Below are 20,278 nucleotides of genomic sequence, written 5' to 3' on the forward strand. Positions count from 1 at the left end.
TTCAATAGTGTTTTATGCACTGTTACTCTACTCCTCCCAAGCCATGAACTGTGAATTTATTAATAATTCACTAGTTTTTGACATTTCCCTCTTCTAAAGATTGGTAGCCACTCTTGTTTACAAACAAGAGTTGAACCCTCAAACCATCAAGCCAAAGGAAAGCTCTCAAAGTCATTAGTAAGTTGGTGATTCTTCTTTTTTTTCACTTATTTTATGATTTTAAATGGTTTTTATGCTTTACGTCTTCTCTAAAAATTGCAAATAATGTTATGCCTCATTACAAAAAGGCATTCCCCTCTCTTCTCTAGCAAAACCAACCATTCTCTATCCTAGGTGAATGGTTAATGATTAAAGTCAAGTTTTCATAATGTTTGTCTTAATTAAGTGAAAAAATGTTTACTTTAGGATAATTTCAATACTCTTGGTGCACTTTTAATTAGCTTTAAAGACTTAAAAATTTTAAAAATGGTCAGCCATACAAAGGAGATTATGGCAAAATTTTTAGAAATTAGTGAAAGAAAATTCATCTTTTATTATTCTAAAAGAGTAATCCTTATGGTTTCTATATTCTAAAGTATCATTTTCATGCATAGAAGTATGCATAAAAAATAATTTTTTTATTATAAAAGTGTTACTTTTATCATAATTGATTTTCATGCATAAAAGATAATATTTTTTTATTATAAAAGTGTTACTTTTATCATAATTAATTTTCATACATAGAAGTATGCATAAAAGATAATGTTTTTTTATTATAAAAGTGTTTCTTTTATCATAATTGATTTTCATACATAGAAGTATGCATAAAAGATAAATTTTTTTATTATAAAAGTGTTACTTTTATCATAATTAATTTTCATACATAGAAGTATGCAAAAAAAGATAATTTTTTTATAAAAATGTTACTTTTATCATAATTGATTTTCATGCATAGAAGTATGCATAAAAGATAATTTTTTTATTATAAAAGTGTTACTTTTATCATAATTGATTTTCATGCATAGAAGTATGCATAAAAGATAATTTTTTTATTATAAAAGTGTTACTTTTATCATAATTGATTTTCATGCATAGAAGTATGCATAAAAGATAATTTTTTTATTATAAAAGTGTTACTTTTATCATAATTGATTTTCATGCATAGAAGTATGCATAAAAGATAAATTTTTATTATAAAAGTGTTACTTTTATCATAATTGATTTTCATGCTAGAAGTATGCATAAAAGATAATTTTTTATTATAAAAGTGTTACTTTTATCATAATTGATTTTCATGCATAGAAGTATGCATAAAAGATTAAAAAAAATTTATCGGAGATTGAGGTAAATGAATATTCCTCAAGAAATCCATGTTTTTGAAATTTGTAAACAAGTATTCGTCGAAAGAAATTTAGAAAAAGAGAAATCGAGATAGTACCTTTCGAGAAAGATAATTTTAGGAAAAACCTTTCCAGACCTAAACTCTGATTCAGACTATTGACCAAGACCTAATTCCTTCGTCAGTTTCAATCAATGACGATGTGTCCAGTTCAAGGAAAATGTACTCAAATTACCCACCGATTCTGAAACTAAGTTAAGACTTTTGATTTTGATATGAGGATCAAGTTAACAGAATTCGAGGAATTCTGTTTGGAAATTGAAACCTGGATCTAGAAGTATTGAGATACGGCTTAAGATATACTCAGGGTATTTAAACAAAATCAAAACTGTAAACTTGCATAGAAACCTTGCCTCCTTAAAAGACTGTCTTACGCCAGAATGCTGGAGGGAACATTTGGCATATATGTTTATCTAAGGGAGGTTCGGTTGCAAACAGCCTGGCGGGGGGACAGCTCACGCGGCAAATCCTGTCGAGGTCTTGACCAGCCTCGGTATGGTTAAAATGTTGCGCTTCTGGTACGATGGACGAGGGCCGACGAAGCGGTCCCTGAGTGAAGTGCCAGGACACCTAAGGAGAATCCTGGAGGGTTCTGACCAGGCGATGCCCGGGCTCGCGGTGCCGAGGACATCCATGCGTATATCGAGGAAGATATTATATGATGGACCTATGTTTATTGTAATCTATCACACTGGATCTTGTTGTTGACTCGCTGGTCTCAACTAGAGTCCGGAGTGTTACTGTTTTGTGAGAAACAAAGACTCAATGGAAATTTTGAAGTATGACATGTGTAACCCATAAATTGAATGTCAATGGATTGTTTTATAGATTAAAGTTTTAAAGAGGAGTGTGTGCGTTTCTGTTTTCTAAAGCTAAAGTTAAGAATGGCATTGTTTTATAGATTAAAGTTTTAAAGAGGAGTGTGTGCGTTTCTGTTTTCTAAAGCTAAAGTTAAGAATGGCATTTCAATTATGGGTGGGTGAGTACTTGTATGGATCTACCAATTCCAGTGGGGCAGGGTGGTGGCTAACCCATGGGCCGGATGGTAGCCTGGAATCAGTGGAGTTTTAATAATCAAACTGAAAAATCTTAGAATTACGCTAAGATTCGAGTAGTTAGTCAATTCCCTGATAAATTTTTCAAATAAGTGGATCAACGGCTGTGCCTGATCTTGATCAGGAAAAAGCGTTGAATTTACTAAAATGATCAAATTATATCAGTGATAGTTTCCTTCTATCTGGTTTATTCAGTTGAAGGATAGCTTAGAATTGATCATGTTAGAAAAATTCGTTAAGAAAATTCAAAAAGGTGGAATCGTCCTCACTTTCCGGGCATGGAAATTTTCTTGATTTCAGTTTTTGGAGTGACCACCAGCCTAGTCTCATGCCCGGACATTCGTGGGCGAGGCCCCGAGTGAGAAACCCTACCCCGCGCACGAGGGGGCTACTTCCAGCTACCGGGAGTTTGGTGCTCGGAGGGGGTAGAGGGATCTCACAGTTGGTATCAGAGCGAAGTTGAAAAGCTAATAAGGATAAATAAATTCTTATCAGAATTTGATAATAAGAACTCAAAAAAAGCATTTTCATAATGTATTTTCGTTCCGTAAGCTTCCTTAATGAAGAATTTTTAATCAAAGAAATTATTTTTATAGATGGAAATTTCCTATTTATCTGGTATTCCCGACCTCACCCAGTCTCAAGATATGATTGCGTTTGCCTTCGAGCATCTCATCTCTTCCGCTTCAACTCGAGCAAGTCGAGCAACGCCATTTCGAGGATTTATATTTTCCTAACCGAGCGGAGAGAATACAGCATAAGTGGTTTGCAGGGCAATATGTCCACGCCTCTTGCGACCGCCGTGCAATGTTGTGGCAGAACCTCTCATTGGCTATGATCCTGTTAAAGCTGAAAATGGTGCGTGGCGTCATTCTATATCATTCGACGCCTCGGAATTTCAGACTTTCATACCAAGTCTATAGACTCCTTAGTTGTTTTATTCCTAAATGGAAGATAATAGCTCCCTTGTCAGTACTTGTGGGCGTTTGTATCAGGGCATGGCTATGGCCCACCAGTACCATCGTCATATGCATCTCCCGAGGAGATTTTGAATTCTAGAGCCGAGCTGCTCTATGTACATATTGCAACTTTTATATAAATAAAGAAATATTTTCCGGAGAAAAATTTCATGTTGTTGTATAAGTGATTGTTTACGGACGATCTGATAAAGAAAAATCTGTTATCGGACATATGTCATAGATCTCCAATAAGATCATTGTCTTGTTTAAGAAATTGTTTTCCGAACCTCTTAAGTCTTAGGATCTCGTGATAGTATCAAAATAAAAATTTAATAATATATAAATTTTTGGCAGAATCATGAGACGAGGAAACCGTGGCCATCAGCCAGACCCTCTCTTTCAAGATGACAAGCTTGACCCTGATGTTCGCAAGGCTCTTCATAGGACTCAGCCAGGACCCTTCAAAGGAGAAGGGGAGAACCTGGGCGAGGCTGTGGAGAAATGGGTGGAAGCCATGGAAGAGTATTTTGACGTCACAAGCTACAATGAGCGGAGCAAAATGGCTCTTGCCCGGCTGAAAATAGTGGAAATAGCCAGGGTGGCATGGAGGAACCACTGTGACACCAACCGTCTGGATAGAAATACTCAGTCCTGGAATGATCTAAAAACCTATCTAAGAAAGAGATTTTGCACTCGTGGATTTTTGGAAACCAAAATGAACGAATTCTTAGAGCTAAAGCACGAGAGCAAAACCATCGAGGAATATCACCAGGCCTTTGCTCTTCTTCTCAAATATTCACCACCTCTAGATGAAGAGCAACTCATGGCCAGAGGTTCATTCGGGGAATGAACGAACCCTTGGACACACTGGTCAAAAATGCCAAGCCAGTGTCCATGGCTGAAGCAGTAAGAATGGCAAAAGATTTTGCCAAAGCCTTTGTAGTAAAGATCCCACCAAAACCTGCACCCTCTAACTTTAAGAGATTCCAAGCCCAGGGAAGTACTTCAAACTTTCCACCCCCAAAGAGGCAGCAAGGCCCGAATCAAAATCAGGATGCAGGAAGATTCAGAAGTGAAGGAAGACCCTTCCCCCAGAGTACTTTCTCAGGAACCCCACCTCTTTCAAGAAATCAGAAGGATAAGCTCAGAACTGAAAACCGATGTTTTGGATGCCAAGGTTTTGGTCACCAGTTAAAAGACTGCCCGACTCCTGCCATGTCAAGAGGACAGGGAAGTCAAGGACCCCGAATTCTGAGACCAACCCCTTCATACCAATCTAATCAAGGTCCGTCTCGCCCAAGCCAGGGAAATCCCAGAAGAACTCTAGCTCAGCCATCTGCCTCTATCCAGAGTAATCTCAAAACTCCTTCCCAGAACTGGGGCAACCAAAGAGAAAGAGTTCCACCTCAAACTGTAGCAGCCAGAGCAGTCACAATTTCAGATGTAGTAGAAGAGGAAAAAGGGCAGATCTATGCTGTAATTGAAAATCAAGGGCCTAACCAGTAGTTCTCCGTCATCCGTACTCCAACAGAGTATCAGGGTAAGCCTTTTAAGCTTTTGATTGATTCAGGCAGTTCTCATTTATTCATTTCCCCTGGATGCTTGCATAAGCTAGTCTTAGAACAGAAATCAGGGAAACCTATGCAAGTTGAATTGGCCAGTGGGAAGACTCTTTTCACTCACCATGAGACAGATCTTATCCAGTTCAATCTAGATGGTAATGTAACCGACTGTCAATTTAAAGTCTTACCTCTGGGAGTTTTTGACGGGATCCTTGGAATGGATTGGCTGCACAAAAATCAAGCTGACATACACTGTCACAATGGAACCATTTCCTTCCATGACCTTCACGGGAACAAAGTTCAAGAAACAGGAGTTTCCAGATCCCCAGACCTTCAGTTAGTAAAAGCTTCTAGGTTGTTGAAAGGACTTAGGAAGAAGCAACAAATTTATGTTATCAAAATGAACCCAATAGACTCAAAGCTTAAAGCTAAAGAACCAGAATGGTTAAGTGAATTTGATGATCTATTCCCAGCAGAGCTAATTGAAATGCCTCCAATTCGTGAAGTAGATCATATGATTGACTTGACCCCCGCCGAGCTCAACCAGTAGCCCTACGCTCGTACAAAATGCCAGTAGACTCAAAGCTTAAAGCTAAAGAACCAGAATGGTTAAGTGAATTTGATGATCTATTCCCAGCAGAGCTAATTGAAATGCCTCCAATTCGTGAAGTAGATCATATGATTGAATTGACCCCCGAAGCTCAACCAGTAGCCCTACGCTCGTACAAAATGCCAGTTCCTGAAGCCATCGAACTCAAGGAACAGCTTAGACAGCTATTAGAACAAGGGTTCGTAGTAAGACATAGTGTTTCACCTTCGTAGTAAGACATAGTGTTTCACCTTGGGGGGGCACCAGTTCTCTTTCAGAAAAAGAAAGATGGAACACTTAGACTCTGTGTGGACTACAGAGGTCTAAATCAACTGACAGTTAAGAATAAGTATCCTATCCCAAGAATTGATGAGCTTTTGGACAGGCTAAATGGAGCCCAGATCTTCACAAAAATAGATCTCAAATCCAGGTATTACCAGATCAGGATCAATGATCAAGATATACCAAAAACAGCCATCAATACTCGCTATGGGCATTATGAATTTACTATCATGCCGTTCGGATTAACTAATGTCCCAGCTACATTCAATCGCCTAATGTAGGACATCCTCAGAGAATACTTGGATGATTTTGTTCTAGTTTTCTTTGATGTCATTCTGATTTACTCAAGGAATGCAGCTGACCATGAGACTCATGTCCGAAAAGTTCTTGAGATTCTAAGGAAGCATCAACTCTTTGCGAAAAAGAGCAAATGTACTTTCTCTGTCGACCACGTTGAATACTTGGGCTTTCTGGTATCCAAAGATGGAATTTCTCCAGATTTCGCAAAAGTCTAAGCAGTCATAGATTGGCCGGAACCAAAGACAGTGAAAGAAGTTAGAGGATTCTTGGGATTGACTGGTTGGTATAGAATTTTTATACCAAAGTATGCTCTCATAGCTTCCTCCCTGACTAACCTTATCAAAAAGAATACCCCATTTCAATGGTCTGCCAAGTGCCAAAGTGCTTTTGATAAGCTGAAGACCGCCTTGGTAACCAGTCCCATTCTGAAGCTCCCAGATTTTTCTCTACCCTTTGAGGTAGTAATAACTGATGCAAGTGGTTTTGCCCTGGGAGGTGCACTCATGCAGGAAGGTCATGCAGTGGCCTATGAATCCCGAAAGCTCAGAACGCATGAGAGGAATTATGCTATCCATGACCTAGAATTGCTTTCAGTAGTCTATGCCTTAAAGTTGTGGAGACATTACCTACTGGGAAAAAGATTCACTTTGATGACAGATCATCAGAGCTTAAAGTGGATCTTTACTCAGAAGGACCTCAACATGTGCCAAAGAAGGTGGATGCAGACCTTGCAGGAATTTGATTTTGAAATCAAGTACTGCCCACGCAAAGAAAATGTGCCAAAGAACGTGGATGCAGACCTTGCAGAAATTTGATTTTGAAATCAAGTACTGCCCAGGCAAAGAAAATGTGGTAGCAGATGCCCTAAGAAGAAAAGCCTCCTTGCTTGCAATTACTGTAATATCAAATCCTTTGATTATTCAAGCAAGTGAGAAGATCATGCAGGACAGATTCTTTGGCCCTATTGCTACCCTATATATGCAGGAAAGCAAAACTCCTCGGAAGTTGAACAGAGTTCAAGGGTACAACTTGAATAATGGCATTATGTATTATAATCGCAGGCTATGCATTCCCAATGATGAGGGAACCAAGGACCAAATTCTGAATAAAGCCCATGACAGTCTTATTTGCAGGACATCCAGGTTTCATCAAAAACTACATGTCCGTAAAGAAAAGCTTCTTTTGGCCTGGTTTGAAAAAGGATGTACTGAATCATGTACGTCAATGTCTAGCATGCCAGAAAGTTAAAGCTGAGAGAGTAAAAATGCCTGGGAAGTTACATCCCTTGGACATCCCCCAGATGAAGTGGGAATGTATCAGTATGGACTTCATTACTGGATTACCTTCAGTGCAATCAGGTTACAACTCCATTTTGGTGGTAGTTGACAGACTAACCAAAGTTGCCCATCTGATCCCAGTAAAAGAAACCTACACTGCAGTGGACGTGGCGAGAGTGTTCCTCAAAGAAATCTTCAGATTGCATGGCCTACCCAGGAGAATAGTAAGTGACCGAGATCCCAAATTTACTTCAAGGTTCTGGACTGCATTTTTCGAAGCAGTGGGAACTTTCTTGGACCTCAGCACAGCTTATCACCCTAAGACCGATGGTCAAACTGAAAGGGTAAACCAAGTAATCGAAGATATACTTTGGTCATGCTGTGGTGGAAGAGAACCCAAGAAGTGGCTAAGCTATCTGCACCTAGTCGAGTTCGCTACAATGGTTCTTATCATCGAAGTATCGGGATGAGCCCTTTTAAAGCTCTGTATAGACAAGATTGCTTAACTCCATTAACTTGGTCCGACCCATTAATTAGGGTCGAGATGTCCAGACAGATGCTTGATGACATGGAGCCGCAGATGCAGTCATTTCGTAAAGATATAAAAGCTGCCCAGGATAGACAGAAGCAATATGCAGATAAGAAGAGGATAGACAGAGAATTCAAAGAAGCAGATATGGTCTTCATTCGAGTACGGCCCAAAAGAAGTTCCTTATCTCTTGGGAAGTACAAGAAGTTATCCCCCAGATATTGTGGGCCATATCTGATTACAAAGAAAGTAGGTGACTTAGCCTACGAGCTTCTTCTGCCTCCTCATCTCAAAGTTCATAATGTATTTCATGTAAGCCTTCTAAAGAAATACGTGCCAAGCCCAAATCATATGCTTGATGATGAAATCCTAACCTCTTCAAACCAAGGACAGATGGAACTCCAACCTGAAGAAATTCTTGATGTTCGAGAAAAGATTCTCAGGAATAGAATTCTCAAAGAATTATTAGTAAAATGGAAGTTCTATCCTTTTAAAGATGCCACCTGGGAGAATGAAGCCGATCTGTTGTTGCGGGATTACCCCCAGTTTGCGAGATGAGAAAATCTCACGTTTTTCAAGTGGGAGAGAATGTAAGATTCCTCCCCAGCCTCTCAAGATGTCCAGCATCTTCCCGTGTAATTAAATCCCTCTTCAGAAATATAAAAGATCTTGTTTCTAACTATTTTAACCTAGAGAGAGAAAATATTCTAGAGAGATAATATTCAGATTTTTAATATTTTTGATAGAAAAATATCTCATCTTATTAAAATAAGTTTCCCTGAAACGGAAACTCAAAAAGATTTTCAGAAGATGCATTAGAAATTAAGTATAATCTGTTCAAGAGGCATTATCCTATAAGGGTGAAGATTTTTTCGAAAAAATTAAATTAAGGTTCCTATGGACCAATAAGATTCATCCAAATGTAAGGAAGAGATAAATGAAGAAATAAAAGAAAAATCCCCCAAAAATGAGTAAATACTCACATAAGATGAAGAGTTGACTAAGGACAAGGCTAATAGTTAAAAAGGGGAGATATTTAGAAGTAATGATACATTTTTGACACCTCTGCATGGGGATTTCTCCCTCATGAATGAGGCGCCTACTTCACATGTGCAATTGAGTTTTAAATCTTCAAAAATTGAGATATTTTATCTCTCCTCTCTCCTAATTCAAGTCTAGATCCAAAAAGTTAGCTCAACTGACCTAAAAATGGTCAAAAATTGACCAAACTGAATTGGAAAATTCTAGATTCAGTTTGTTTGGTTAGGAGCTCACTTTTCTTATAAATAGAAGCCCTCCCCTTTGTTGAAATTCAATAGTGTTTTATGCACTGTTACTGTACTCCTCCCAAGCCAAGATTGTGAATTTATTAATAATTCACTAGTTTTTGACATTTCCCTCTTCTAAAGATTGGTGGCCACTCTTGTTACAAACAAGAGTTGAACCCTCAAACCATCAAGCCAAAGGAAAGATCTCAAAGTCATTAGTAAGTTGGTGATTCTTTTTTTTTCACTTATTTTATGGTTTTAAATGGTTTTTATGCTTTATGTCTTCTCTAAAAATTGCAAATAATGTTATGCCTCATTACAAAAGGGCATTCCCCTCTCTTCTCTAGCAAAACCAACCATTCTCTATCCTAGGTGAATGGTTAATGATTAAAGTCAAGTTTTTATAATGTTTGTCTTAAGTAATTAAGTGGAAAAATGTTTACTTTAGGATAATTTCAATACTCTTGGTGCACTTTTAATTAGCTTTAAAGACTTAAAAAATTAAAAAATGGTCAGCCATACAAAGGAGGTTATGGTGAAATTTTTAGAAATTAGTGAAAGAAAATTCATCTTTTATTATTCTAAGAGAGTAATCCTTATGGTTGCTATATTCTAAAGTATCATTTTCATGCATAGAAGTATGCATAAAAGATAATTTTTTTATTATAAAAATGTTACTTTTATCATAATTGATTTTCATGCATAAAAGTATACATAAAAGATAATTTTTTTATTATAAAAGTGTTACTTTTATCATAATTGATTTTCATGCATAGAAGTATGCATAGAAGTATGCATAAAAGATAATTTTTTTATTATAAAAGTGTTACTTTTATCATAATTGATTTTCATGCATAGAAGTATGCATAAAAGATAAATTTTTTATTATAAAAGTGTTACTTTTATCATAATTAATTTTCATACATAGAAGTATGCAAAAAAAGATAATTTTTTTATAAAAATGTTACTTTTATCATAATTGATTTTCATGCATAGAAGTATGCATAAAAGATAATTTTTTTATTATAAAAGTGTTACTTTTATCATAATTGATTTTCATGCATAGAAGTATGCATAAAAGATAATTTTTTTATTATAAAAGTGTTACTTTTATCATAATTGATTTTCATGCATAGAAGTATGCTTAAAAGATAATTTTTTTATTATAAAAGTGTTACTTTTATCATAATTGATTTTCATGCATAAAAGTATACATAAAAGATAAATTTTTATTATAAAAGTGTTACTATTATCATAATTGATTTTCATACATAGAAGTATGCATAAAAGATAATTTTTTATTATAAAAGTGTTACTTTTATCATAATTGATTTTCATGCATAGAAGTATGCATAAAAGATTTAAAAAAAATTATCGGAGATCGAGGTAAATGAATATTCCTCAAGAAATCCATGTTTTTGAAATTTGTAAACAAGTTTTCGTCGAAAGAAATTTAGAAAAAGAGAAATCGAGATAGTATCTTTCGAGAAAGATAATTTTAGGAAAAACCTTTCCAGACCTAAACTCTGATTCAGACTATTGACCAAGACCTAATTCCTTCGTCAGTTTCAATCAATGATGATGTGTCCAATTCAGGGAAAATGTACTCAAATTACCCACCGATTCTGAAACTAAGTTAAGACTTTTGATTTTGATCTGAGGATCAAGTTTAAGAATTCGAGGAATTCTGTTTGGAAATTGAAACCTGGATCTAGAAGTATTGAGATATGGATTAAGATATACTCATGGTATTCAAACAAAATCAAAACTGTAAACTTGCATAGAAACCTTGCCTTCTTAAAAGACTGTCTTACGCCAAAATGCTGGAGGGAACATTTGGCATATATGTTTATCTAAGGGAGTTTCGGTTGCAACAGCTGGCGGGGAGTGTTCGAGGGACAGCTCACGCGGCAGCGGCCTGCCGAGGTCTTGACCAGCCTCGGTATGGTTAAAATGGTGCGCTTCCGGTATGATTGACGAGGGCCGACGAAGCGAGTGAAGTGCCAAGACACCTAAGGAGGATCCTGGAGGATTCTGACCAGGCGATGCCCGGGCTCACCGTGCCGAGGACATCCATGCGTATGTTGAGGAAGATATTATATGGTGGACCTATGTTTATTGTAATCTATCACACTGGATCTTGTTGTTGACTCGCTGGTCTTAACTAGAGTCTGGAGTGATACTGTTTTGTGAGAAACAAAGACTCAATGGAAATTTTGAAGTATGACATGTGTAACCCGTAAATTGAATTTCAATGGATTGTTTTATAGATTAAAGTTTTAAAGAGGAGTGTGTGCGTTTCTGTTTTCTAAAGCTAAAGTTAAGAATGGCATTTCAATTATGGGTGGGTGAGTACTTGTATGGATCTACCGATTCTAGTAGGGTGGTGGCTAACCCATGGGCCGGATGGGGTTAGGCTAGAATCAGTGGAGTTTTAATAATCAAACTGAAAAATCTTAGGATTACGCTAAGATTCGAGTAGTTAGTCAATTCCCTGATAAATTTTTCAAATAAGTGGATCAACGGCTGTGCCTGATCTTGATCAGGAAAAAAGCGTTGAATTTACTAAAATGATCAAATTATATCAGTGATAGTTTCCTTCTATCTGGTTTATTCAGTTGAAGGATAGCTTAGAATTGATCACGTTAGAAAAATTCGTTAAGAAAATTCAAAAAGGTAGAATCGTCCCCGCTTTTCGAGCATGGAAATTTTCACGGTTTCGGTTTTTGTAGTGACCACCAGCCTAGTCTCGTGCCGCCCGGACATTCATGGGCGAGGCCCCGAGTGAGAAACCCTACCCCGCGCATGAGGGGGCTGCTTCCCTTGCCAGCTACCGGGAGTTCGATGCTCGGAGGGGGTAGAGGGATCTCACATGATGTCATGTGAATCGGGATATGAATGAATGAGATGTGATGTCATGTGAATCGGTATGTGATGTCATGTGAATCGGGATATGAATGAATGAGATGTGATGTCATGTGAATCGGGATGTGAGTGAATGAGATGTGATGTAAATTAGGATAGATGTGAATGCATGATATGTGATGTGAATGAATATGATGTGATGAGATGTGATGTAAATTAGGATAGATGTGAATGCATGATATGTGATGTGAATGAATATGATGTGATGAGATGTGGATATGGGTAGGTGCGAGTGGATGAGATTTAATGCGCATAAATGAGGAAAGATGTGATGAGATGGAAAATGATGTGATGAGAATGGGAATACATATGAAATAAATGAGGATTAATGTGGAACGAGAGTTCATTATAGAATATGTATTTATGAGGTCCTGTTTTTAAATGACTATTTTATGTCAAGAATACCGGGGAAGCATTTTGAATGTCTTATGTGAATGAGGTCGTGGAGACCTATCTGATAAAGTTGCAACAGCTGATGGAGAGTCAATGGAGGACGTCTCGCATAGCAAGGTCGGTCGATTAGCCTCGGTTCGATTTAAATGGTGAGCTTCCAGTACGGTGGATGAGGGACTAAGGAAGCGGCCTATGAATGAAACGCTAGGTGACCTGCAAAGAAGGATCCTAGAGGGTGTTGACCATACGATGCTAAGGAAAAATTGGAAATTAGGATTCAACCGGATAAGCTTGGAGGATTATGATCACTGATACTATAGTTTCATTAAATGATTGTTTTAAAGACAGCTGAATCTGTGAAAAAGGCAATTTCATATTGGGTGTGTAAGTGGTGTGACTAGTTTTAAGTTTGCATGAAGATCCGGCTAGGGGACCTAGGAACTCTTTTCCCTGGTACCTGGGACAAAACCTAACCAAATTCTTAAATGGATCCCATCACTACAGTGGTTGGGCGGTTGGCTAACCCACGGGGACTGGATGGTGGGCTGATGGATCCCTAAAATGAGACTCAATTCTGTTATGGTACGATAGATGAAGTAAATCCCGGATAAAAATTATTCTATGGAAAAGAATCAACGGCTGTGCCTCTCAATGAGGAAAAAAGCGTTGGTGTCTATGATCCAAGTGCAAGTCTTTTCCTTGATCTGACTATGGGACTTACGGGCTCAGTCAGATCAGTTCTATTAGTTTAGGTTCTTGACTATGTTAGAGTAAATTTATCCTCGAGGAATCACCCCTGCTTTTCGGGCAAGGGACGTTTTTCCAAGTTCGGTTTTGGAAGAACCGATGGATTAGACTCTTGTCAGGATATCCGTGGGCGAGGCCCTGATTGAGGGACCCTGCCCCACGCTAAAAGTGCTACCTCCCCTACTAGCACCCTTGATTTCATTGTGCGGAGGGGACAGGGATCTTTTAGCTGGTATCAGAGCAAATTGGTTAAAGTCTGAGAAACTAGAAATGTCAAAAATTTATGAAGTAGCAGTAAAAGGTTGTAATTGTGTGATGAAATTCATACAAATTGATATTCACAATGAAGATCCATAAATAGGTAATTGGGACTTCAAATGGAAGTACCGCAATTGTATGGAATCCCTAACTTGCTTGAGGCCTAGACATGATGGTATTTACCTTAAAATTCCAAGGACCATGACTACCCGTTATATCGAGGGTATAACTGCAGCTCTTTACTAGCAGTATATACGAGTAAATGTAAGACCTTGAAATTATAAGCAAAAATGCTATCCAGATATGATGAATTCGAATGTGGTTGATATGATTTTAAAATTCTGGTCGAGAACTGATGAGTTACTTTGGATTTTGATTGAAAAATGATGATTCCTGAATTTTGGTTGAAAAGCGATAAGCTGAACAAAAACACAATGAGGATGAATGGGACAAGTCCCTGTGATGATGTTCGTAACTGGAATGACGATAATGACTTCAGCAAATCAGTATGAGATTATTGGATTGTGGTGAAAGATTGCTACTATTAATACTTGACCCAGTGGATCAAGTTAAGGGATGACAAATTAAAAACCTGTATAATTAAAATTCCCATGGAGGTATGTTCAGATGGAAATTTCGGTCTAATGAACCATTATTATGTTAAGGATATGAATGATATGATCTGAAAGAATTGTTATCTGATGATGAGTTCTATATAAGGGATCTTTATCCTAGGATTTTGTTTGGTTCACCAGACTATAAGAAACCCCAGATTTCAGTTGGATCTTAAGGGAAAGAGTTGTCTCTAGTTTGCGAGATGAGGACATCTCGCGTTTTTTAAGTGGGGTAGGATGTAAGATTCCTCCCTCCAGCTTTTGAGGTGTGCAAGTGTAAGAACCTCCCCTTCTGATCTTATAATTATTCCCCTCTCTGAAATAAAAGAAAGATCCTGTTTTGGCCTGGAGAGAGAAAATGTCTAGATGAAGGTAATTCAAAATTGAGATGTTTTTAGATATAAAAATCCTCCTAGTGTCTAAAATGGTTTCCCCTAAAACAGAAATTCAAAAATAACTTTCCAATGTGCAATTGGAATTAATTGAAAATAGGTATAAAGGACCTTAGCCTAAGAGTCCAAATTTTCAAAAAAAAATAGATTATGGTCCAATTAAGGTTCCAATGGACCAATAAGATTAATCCAAATGAAGGGAGGAGACAAATTTAGGAATTTTGGGAATTATTCGAGTCCCATTTCTTATAAGATTGGTTGGAAACTCGGTATTTTTGTGTAGTTTGACCTAACATCTATTTGTTGGTGCACTCTTTGTGCCATTAGATTATATCTTGACACAACTATTTGGCGTATTTGTTTGTAGTTGTATAGATACATATGTCAATGCAACAATATTAGAAGGACAAGGGAAACATGACACTAAACTTAATTGAGATTATACAACACCTTTCATATGAAGAAGATAATGTTAAATACTATCTCCACTTTGAGACATTGAAGTAAAAACATGGGCTTTATTTAATTTTCCAAAAGAATTCTAAATATCACTTAAAAAGGCACCTTAGAAATGAGAGATCTCTAAAGGGTGTGGTGTTACAACAAAGCAAAAAGTAAATGTCAATGACAGTAACAATGTGCTAAGTTTACGATTGATCCACAGATAAAAACCCATCTTAGACACTATATCAAGATTATAAATCATGATATATATGCTCAAATTTGAGGGACATTGAAGTAAAAACATGGGATAATAATGCCAAAGAACACTTGGAAAAGGAACCTTAGAATTGAGGGATCTCCAAAGAGTGTGGTGTTTAGAAACACCAGAAGCAATCAAATTTCAATGAGATTGTTACATTCAAGTTTACAATTCATCCAAAGACAAAAAACCCTTCGTAATAGACACTTTGTCAAGATAATAATTGAGTACAAATTGTATCTCAAACATAGTGTTTTCTCATGTATTGCTCCAATACATACAAAGTTTCTCTATCATAAGCTACTTCATTTACTAAAGTGTTGCAAGTATACTCCCGTTTGTTCTTTGCATAAATCCAACCAAGTAACCATGTGCTGATTGTTGTCTCCAGAAAACTTTGAAGCTCCTCTATATTTTGATTCCACATCTTTGGAAAAATCAAGTAGGTTCCGGGCATATTTCACATTACATTGTAGAGGGTATCATCAAAAATTAGCATGTTATTTCCATCCAGGTCATGAAAAATTCTCCATGCTACATCCAAGTTTTTGTGGTATACAAATCGATATCCAATTAGAAGATCCGTCTTTTGACATGCTGCCTGCCCTGCTACGACCTTAAACTTTTGATGGTGCCGAGGAAAGCACAACTCAAGAATGCATCGAGTCCTTTGTAGTCTATTAGTACTCCAGATCCATACCTCAAACCATTGCATACAAAAATCAAGGAAAGTGAATGCATATGTTTGGCCCAGTCTGGACATACATCACCATGTTGCAACTCATAGTCTTAAGTAAAACACCATTGAGTTCAAGTATCAATACTCTTCTTTGTTTCCTTATTATATCTAGGGATGGTGGAACTCTTTTGCTTCTAGGTACATGAGTCACCAATAATTGGTGCCACCTCAATAGTAAGTTTTCTGTACACTTGAAATCAAAGCTATATGCTTCAACATATCCTGTTGAAAACAAAATGTATGGTTAATGGACATTCAAAATTTTAAATAAATATATTATGTGCCAACAACATAAATTCATCCATGATATGGATGGTCTTAAACCTTCATAGACAAACGCTCCAATACCTCAAAAGTTCAACCAAAAAAATAAAAGAGCGAGTATATTGTCAATGCTAAATTTCATCAAATTTATTGAATATGATGTATAAAAGATTTTCACTATTGAGATAATTGAGTCTATCCAAATTAAATTATAATATTCATAGCCTTACACCTTGACAAGGTAATATCTATTGAGATAATTGAGTCTATCCAAATTAAATTATAATATTCATAGCCTTACACCTTGACAAGGTAATATCTTCAATAAAAAACAAACACATCTTCATTGCAATCGAATTACAAATATTGACAAAAGAGATAATCAAATGACACTAAGTTTGGAGGCATTTGATTGCTTGATACAATAGTGTAAAGATTTGGCTCGTACAATCCAAAAATTAAACCCATCTAAGCACATTGTTTTGGCCGAAGCCTAAGTCTATCAAGTATGGGCTTTTAGTACAAAATGGCTCCAAACATTCTACACCCAACAAGTCTTGATATTTGTGTCGATCCCATACTTCAAATTGCACGTTTAGACCTCAGAAATGGTTTCCTTCAACCTGCAGAACAACAACTAGTATGGGTTAGGTTGGAATCTGATTATACTGTCACTCAATGTTTAATGAAACTAGACATTATCCTACCCATAAGCTCAAGTAAGCCTTTTGTAGCCTTGATATGTATGCTTTTCTTGCAACTCCACTTATGAGATGACCACGATCATATCCCAAGCGAGTAGCATAAGCAATAGCGTGTTGATCACTCAAAATCCTTCTTTTGTAACACACTTTTAACAAGCTTAGCTGGTCTTTGGATAGTAATGGTACTCCAGGCTTTGGATGCCAACATTGCTAGATCCTTGCTTATGGATTCCTTCTCTCTTTTCCCCTCTTGATTGGACATACTTTAGCTTATCACCATACAATGGTAAGTGTGAAGATGCACAAGATGAGTTTTCCACTTCATCTGAATATTCGTTGAGCTCTTCTTAAAAAAATTGGGAGGTGAATTGCAGCCATTCTTCCAGTACATCTTGAAAATCGATAAATAAATTATGACCATGTGTGATAGGAGATTGACCTAGCCGATTAAGCAAAATAATAGACCTAATGTCATTTGTATTATTTAGATTTAAAAGGTAGGGTAGAAGGTCATTGCACAGTACGTAGTCGTGCCCTCCTTGAGGGAAGAGAGAGTTGTCTTTTGGATTACCACATCCCTTGAAAGGGCTATCATCAATAAGCAATGTATTCTTCTTATTGTTGCAAATATCTTGGCACTGATTCCAAACCTTGGCAATGATTCCAAACCTTGAGTAAAGGTTTAAACATAGCCTCAATAGTAGGCTTATCTGGCCTATACTTTTTTCGAAGATTATGGATATAACATTCTTCTTGTCCCCACACCATAAAGAAATGATATTTCTTATGTGCATACTGTTCAAGAGTGTTTACATAGGCACAAACATTCTTGTGTAGTAGCATGGTGGACCAAATACCAACATGAAAGTATTGGCAAATCTCATCCATAAATTCAAAACACCCGGGGCGAATAACAACTGTGGTGCGATCAATATCAATTCGAATACAATTTGTTTGTGGATGCCTCTTCTCTTCTCTTGTTGAGTAAAACTCCATTAAGATCAAGTATAAGTGCATGTTTCTTTATGGTGATTGCACGAGGAATATTTTTTGCATACGATACAGAAGAATGATAACACTTTAATGTGTTTACATACTTAACAATGTTAAAACAAGTGATCCTATATTATCAATGAGAGCTAATTACAATAAAACATCCACAAGTTTACTTTCGTTTCATGATCCCATACTCATCTGACGATAACTCTTAGACTTGATTGCATTTCCCTATCGATTGGTGAAGATTGAAATACTAATCTATCTCCATCTCTCTCAAAAGAATATAAACTTCCTAGAGGCCTACTCTTTTGTGTATCGGAACGTATCTCCTCAACACGTTGCTCTATTTCTTGCGCACTTAACTTGTGATTGTTAGAAGCAGTTGTACCTGCAAAAACAACTCTTGTTGAGAAATATACTTTTTAACACACAAAATTGCTGAATAAATCATCTTAAATAACATCCTATTGAAAAATATCTACCTTTAGTTTTCTTGGCACCCTCTGCCGCCCAGAGTCCTTGATTTCAACTATTCTCTCTTTATTCATAGCATATGTAGCCTCGTCAATTTCTTCAACACCCTCGTCAATTTCTTCAACACCCTCTGGCCACAGAGTCCTTGATTTCAACTATTTTCCCTTTATTCGTAGCATATGTAGCCTCATCAATTTGTTCGACAATCTCTTCTTGTCTCTCCTTGGTTGCAAAAGTCTCTTGAAGCTCATTAACTTTATCTTTATTCTCACTAACCTCAGCATTAACTTGCAAATCAGGAATGTCCTTAGTCTCTTTAGTCCTATCACTTGAAGACCTTGAAGATGTTTGCAAAGCTGAATCATCGATGTGATCTACCTCCACCATGTTGTCTTCATTGTTTCTAGCATTTGAATCATGAGAGTTGATCTCTCTAGTAGGGCTTTCATGATGATGTTCTAGTTGAGCAATGTTATCTTCGTCTTTCCCTTCTTTGTATATATCTGTAAGATTAAAATAAAATGCTATTACTTTTCTCATTTGTCTCTATCTAGCTTTCCAAGAGCTTTTGAGAAATTGTTGATGCTTGCCAATCTTTTGCTTCTTTTGATGTGTTACAACGTGGCCTCGCCTCTTTCCTTGTTTAGGGTTTGTTTTTTTTTTACATAAAGATAAATAAATAACGTTCTCACAGATACTTAGGCTAATTAACTTACCGACAAATAATTAATTGTAGATAAATTCATGATGCAACGAACATACCTCAATATATATCATCAACAAATATATGTACATGTGTCTAGAATGTGTGGTGATCAATCCTCACATATACAAAACAGATCCCTAAGTATGATCACTACATAAGCCATCACTATACAAGTCGCTAGTATCGGACTCGTGATCACCATCACCGTCACCACTCCCACCACCCGTGCCCCCACCCGCAACACCACCATCACCAGTGCCACCACCCGTGCCCCCACCCGCGATCACGCCGCTGCTCCTCTCAGCCTCTCGGCATCGCCCCTCGACCTCCTGTCGAGCCACCTCTGTCATGTCGTCCTCGCCATATTTCTCTTGCATTAGTTAGTGAAATAAAATAAGAACATATTACAGTTAACATGAAAATAAACTACAAAACAAAACAGTGATACCCACAAGTGGATTTGGCATGTCACAGCAAGTGTCGCCTGTAAATCGCGGTAGCCGTAGTATGTGGTGTACTCCATCTCCTGCGCCGTAGGTGCACGACCATAGTCTTTGGTCTGCATCAAGACAAAACCAAAGACTTATTGATTTCTTCATTCAATAATATTACCTTTGAAAGTTAAAATTTGAACGGTCTATACTCACAAATGTGGCCACAAATCCATCTCGTCCCATCTGGCCTAGTCTAGATGTGTGACCAACTTGTAGTCTCTTTCGTGCTACCGTCTAAATAAATTTGATTAAACAAAATAACATAGATTATAGAATAGTTAGAATCAATCTAGCAAAGTTCATATTAATTCTAATATACGTTAGCAAAGGCACACACCTTCTGCTGAGGAAAAATGATGCGTATGCGTCTCTCCTTGCGGAAGTATTGCCATGTCTCCATGCACATATCAGCCCTCCTCTTGTTTGTCTCCACCATACAGTAGCGTCTATTTATTTTTCATATCACAATAAGCATTAGAATATACCATAGAACTTGTTAGATTTCAATGTTTTGTTTCTTTTATTGATTTTTTAACTTCGATCATTTGATAAATGACTCATGTTTTTATGGTACTTGAAAATCAGATTTGGACCAATCAGAGGGTACACTGCCACCTCCTACTGGTGGTGGTTGGGATGCACAGAGTTCCAATACTGCACATGAACC

General features: G+C 37.0%; 1 pseudogene; it reads right to left on the minus strand.

Moving 5' to 3' along the window:
• Nucleotides 1–19,254: 19,254 nt before the first annotated feature.
• Nucleotides 19,255–20,047, minus strand: LOC147635993 (uncharacterized; annotated as a pseudogene).
• Nucleotides 20,048–20,278: the final 231 nt, after the last annotated feature.

The sequence above is a fragment of the Cibotium barometz genome, chromosome 8 (genome assembly GCF_041138505.1).
Source record: "Cibotium barometz isolate CiBa-2024 chromosome 8, ASM4113850v1, whole genome shotgun sequence".
Classification (NCBI taxonomy): domain Eukaryota; kingdom Viridiplantae; phylum Streptophyta; class Polypodiopsida; order Cyatheales; family Cibotiaceae; genus Cibotium; species Cibotium barometz.